Below are 5,023 nucleotides of genomic sequence, written 5' to 3'. Positions count from 1 at the left end.
ATCCTCATTGGAATCCCAGAGGCTTTCTTTAGTCAATCTTCTTTTCTGAAGACTGGGTCTTACTGCGTAACTCAGCATGGGTTCCAAATTGTGATCTTCCTGACTCAGCCTCCCAAATGCTGGGATGACTGGATTGTTCCACTGTGCCTGGCTCTGGGGGCATTGGAGGTGAAATAAATTCCCATATCAAACTCCTTTCATTTTCCACACAGAGAGATGGAGGCTGAGGAACAGAAATGGGGGAGTAAAAATCATGGTGGCTCCAATGAAGAAGAGATCCCCTAAGTTGGGGGCTCAGGGAAAAGTTCTTAGAGAAGCATTTGAAATGGGCTTTAGAGGGGCATTCGGGGGAGCAAGGCCTGGAATAAAAGAAAGGTGTGTGGGTTGCCAGGGTAGATCCCAGGGCCCAGGGGCAGGGCTTGGGGTGAGGGGGGTGGTGCCTCAGGTTGTAGCTTCTCCCTAAGTGCTGGCTGTCAAAGTTGACTCTCTACAAGGCAGGACCTGCCCTTCTTGGAGTCTCCCTCCTGGCCACTGCGGGGACTCAGTTTTCTTCCATTCCTCTGCATTTTCCAGCACCCACCATTAGCCAGGCACTGTGCCAGGAGCCTGAGCTAGTGTGGCCAACAGCACAGACACAACCCACATCCTGAGGGGATTTGGGGAGGATAGGGATTAAACAGAAAACCACACCCGCAGCCTGAGAAGCCAGGCAGCAGACAGGCCAAGCACTCAGCCCCCAGCGCCCCTGCTCACTGCGGCCCTTCAGTAGGGGTCACTTTGGCTTTAACTGAGCCTCAGTTTCTCACTCAATACAACATGGGTCATAGATGTCTCTATCTAACAGGAATGAGTTCATACAAGGACAGCCCTTAGCACCTGGCTCAAGGACATGATCTGTGTGTAGCTCCTTCAGGACGAGTAACTGTAACCCCATGAAGTGGTATGGAGAATGGATGGGCTTGCTGGTGACAGAGGACTCAGCCTGTCTTGGGACCCAGGGAGGCCTTTCTGCAGAAAGGGCCTTTCCACTAAGACCCCAGAGATGGGGGTGGAGAGAGAGTTCTAGACACAAGGAGCAGCACGTGTGAAGAGCCTGAAGTCAGATGGGTCCCAGTGCCTCTTAGGCAGGGAGCCAGACTTTGCAGACACAGCCAGCGATCCCCAGCCATGGGGGTGCCTTTGTGGGACCCCATGCCTTGGAATAGGGCCTGGACCTGGTGAGTGGCTTCTATCAAGTGAAATACTGCAAAAGTGATGGGAGGTCACTTGCATGATTATGTGACAGAGGACTATGGTGTCATTTCTAAATTTGCATGAGAAGTGAGGGGGACTTAGTGGCACAGCAACATGTTTAGCATGCATGAGGCCCTGGGTTAGACCCCAGCAGTGTCTTCTCTCCCCTCCTCCATGAAAGAGAGACACAGCTTCCGAATAATTTGGAAGACAGAGAGATTTTTTATCTCATGGAACAATGTAACTGCACAGGGAGAAGAAGAAAACTGACAAAGAGGATTCCTTCTATATAGAAACAGTCTTCTACATTCACATTTTCATCTGAGTTGTTTAAAGCAAGCAAGCATGTACCTTCTCTGAGGATGTGAAGGGAAACTCTTCCTCTCCAGGCCTGTGAGCAGGGCAGAGGGGAGGAATGTGTTCTGCCTGGTGGGGAGGGGCTGTCTTATGTCTCTCTGGGGTCCATGAAAGGAGATGTCATGCCTTGGACACTTTTCAGTACATGCAGCAGCAGCAGCATCTCTCATTAAGGATAATTAGGTAAAAGAGCATCATTTTCTTTTCAGGTACCAGGGCCATTGAACTCAGGACCTTGCCCTAGTAAGGAGGGGCAACACCACTGAGCTGAATCCCTGGCCTAAGAGCATCACCTTTGCCTCGCCATCCCTGTTCTATGGACACTCTTCCTGGCCTCCGCTGGCTCACTGCGCTGCTGTGAGTTCCTCTGGGGAAGGTCCACAAGGCCATGGAGCTGGACACCTCTGGCCATCAGCTCCTGAGGAACTGCAACTAAAGCCTTGGATCAACAGTACAGAAGAACAAAATCCCACCCAAGTCTCACCAGGGGATGTGGAGGCAAATCAGTTGCCCTGTTGGGCCAGGACCCCTACATCATCCCCACTAAGGATCTTCCCATAATCCCAGGACCTTAACACACCCAGCACCTGCCTCAGTGGTGGGCCCCTGCTCTCCTCATTGGCCCTCTCCCTCACTGAGGATTCTACTGTTGCTCTTTCCCTTTGAATAAAACTCTTGTTACCCCTTATGCATGTCCCACTCAGTTCTTCCTTTGGACATCAAGAACCCAGAAACAGCCTGGTTCTGTGGCATAATGGATAGTGCACTGCACTTCTAGAAAGAACCCGGAAACAAGCCCCTCAAGTCCCTCCACCCAATTATTGAGGCTTTGGGTCACAGAGATTAATAAACCTTGGTCCTGACACTGCCACCACTCCTGATGCAGGATTTCTCACCCCTGTCTCAAAGTCAAAGGGATTTGAGGCAGACAGCTTATGCCCAGAAGAAATGTACTGTCAACATGGATGCCACAGACTCGGAACTAGACCCAGTGCTTTTCTGGGCCAAGCAAGCACTACTGTCTCTACAAGACCTAGATCATTTCCCCTGAGTTCATCGTGGCTCTGTAAAGAACAGCAATAAGGCCATGCATGGTGGCTCACACGTGTAATCCCAGCATGTGGGAGGCTGAGGCAAGAGGATTGCTATGAATCTGAGGCCATCCTGGGCTACAAAGTGAGTTCAAGTTCAGACTCAAATACACAGTGAGACACCACCTGAAAAGAAAAACAAGTGTTTCAAGAACAACAATAAATCTGGGCAGTGTCTAAATAGGGCTGCCAGACACAGGGGTTGCTGTGATCTTGGCTCAAAATCAGAGATGCGTAGAGGCGCCCCTTGAATTCTAGCATAAGCTGATCATCTGACAGATGACATCATGAAGCCCAGAAGGGACCTGGCCCATAATCACTCCATTGGAATTTAGTCTTTCTGACAGCTCACAGCTTTCAGTTTTTTGTTTTGTTGTTTTGACTTGTTGGGTTTTTTGTCTGTTGGCACTGGGGGTAAACCAGGGGCCTTGCACCTGTTAAGCTAGTGCTGGACCACTTAGCTATATGTCCACCCCGGCTCACCTCCTTCTCTTTGAATGAGCACCCTGCTTCAGGGCAGTGAGTGATTTTTAACTTTCATTTTGTAACAGACCTCTAATTGGAAACAGAAGTTGAGAAGGGAGGGACAATCCAGGGATGACCTGCCTCCCTTCGTTTGACAAATAGTATTGAGTGTCTCCTGCAAACCCGGCCCTGTGCTAGGAGCTGGAACACAAACACATGGGAGGGAATGGGGCCTGCTCTTGGAGTATTCAGGGCCAGGCAGGGCAGAGAGATAGATAGATCCAAAGAAGGATCACACGCATTTCAACACTGGCAGGCAAAGTTCTGGGGAGGGAAAGACAACATGTTTACCTGCACGTTCCCTTGGCATCTGTGGGCACTGGATCAGGATGCTCCCAGGAGGATGTGACGTCTGAGCTGAGTCACAGAGACATTTCCGTGGGAGCTTCCAGTAAGGGCTGTGGGGACAGCCTGACCTCCTCATCTCTCTGCAGTCCCTACACCTGCCAAACAGCCTCCCAGTACATGTCCTGGCTGCTCAGATGACACACTCCAAGGATGGTGATCTGAGGCCACTGTACAGAGGCCAGAATATGTGCAGGCAAAAAAGTAGGAGGTTGTTCCCCAGAGAGGAATCACAACACCTCTGTGCCTCTTCTCCACAGCAGGCACTGGGGCACAAAGTCCCTGAGGGCTTCCCTTCCCGGAGTTGTAAAGCAGTGCCAGCTGTCAGCACAGCTCCGCGCCCCTGCCTGCATGGCCAAGGCTTCCTGTCCTCCAGCCCAAAGCCTGGCCCACTTCCTCCCTGGTTGGACCAGGTCTCCCAGCTCTGTTCCACCTCCCCCTGAGCTTATCCTGCACCTTAGCAGGGACCCTCTCTTACTTTTCCCTACTCACTCTGGGGCTTCCTGGGGAACTTCCTCAGGACATCACTTGTGACTTTCTCCCTCCTTGGGATGCCTATTTTTAGATGTCTTCTAGCACCTGTTGGATCCTCTGCTTTGAGGACTGCATTGGGCATTCACTAGCCCTGTGAACCTGGGCAAATTGCTTGACCTTTCTGGGCAGCCCCTCATCTCTAAAATGGAAATAAGCCTGTATTACCTATGCAGTCCTATGATCCCAGCCCTGTGGAAGGCTGAGGCAAAGAATCACTAAATTCAGGGTACTCTTAGCAATTCTGTGTACCTTTTCTCAGAATGTTTAAAAAGGCAGGTGGGATAGGCATGTAGATCAGTGATAAGGTCCTAGGTTCAATCCCATATATTACCAATAAGTAAATGTAAAAATGAGCAGTCACTGTCACAAGGGGAATTATAAGATTAAATGGGATCTCACACATGATACCCGTAATACAATCCCTCTTACACACCATAAAATATACAGTGAGCATATTCATTAACAGACTCGGTTTTTTGTTTGTAGTTTTTTATGTGCTTTATTTTTTGTTTGCTTTGTTTTGTTTTTGAGACTGGGTCTCAGCACAGGCTAGTCTCAACTCTTGTTCCTCCTGCCTCAGCCTCCCAGAGTGCTGGAATTACAGGCAAGTGACAGAAAGCCTTACTGCCCAGCATTTCTTATGATACAACACAGCGCCCACACCCGAGCCAGTACATTTTTCAGTAATCTGTCCACACTCACAGCCAATCAGGCAGCGTCTCCACAGTTGCTTTTGCCCGCGCTCCAGCCACTCGGTCCACATCCAGGACACTTGGGGCCGGGGTTGCACACGGCCCAGGGTCGCGGCAGGGGCAGGGCGCTCGGTGCACGACACACACAGGACACACGGCACACAGTGTCCCAGCTCTGCACACAGCCCCTTGCGCGCCAAGGCCGCCCGCAGGCTCACGTGGGCGGCTTCTGGGAACCTGCACTCG

The sequence above is a fragment of the Fukomys damarensis genome, unplaced genomic scaffold (genome assembly GCF_012274545.1).
Source record: "Fukomys damarensis isolate Sample0158 unplaced genomic scaffold, DMR_v1.0_HiC HiC_scaffold_32, whole genome shotgun sequence".
NCBI lineage: Eukaryota > Metazoa > Chordata > Mammalia > Rodentia > Bathyergidae > Fukomys > Fukomys damarensis.
The sequence above is the reverse complement of the archived record's forward strand: the minus strand, read 5'-3'. Positions refer to the sequence as shown.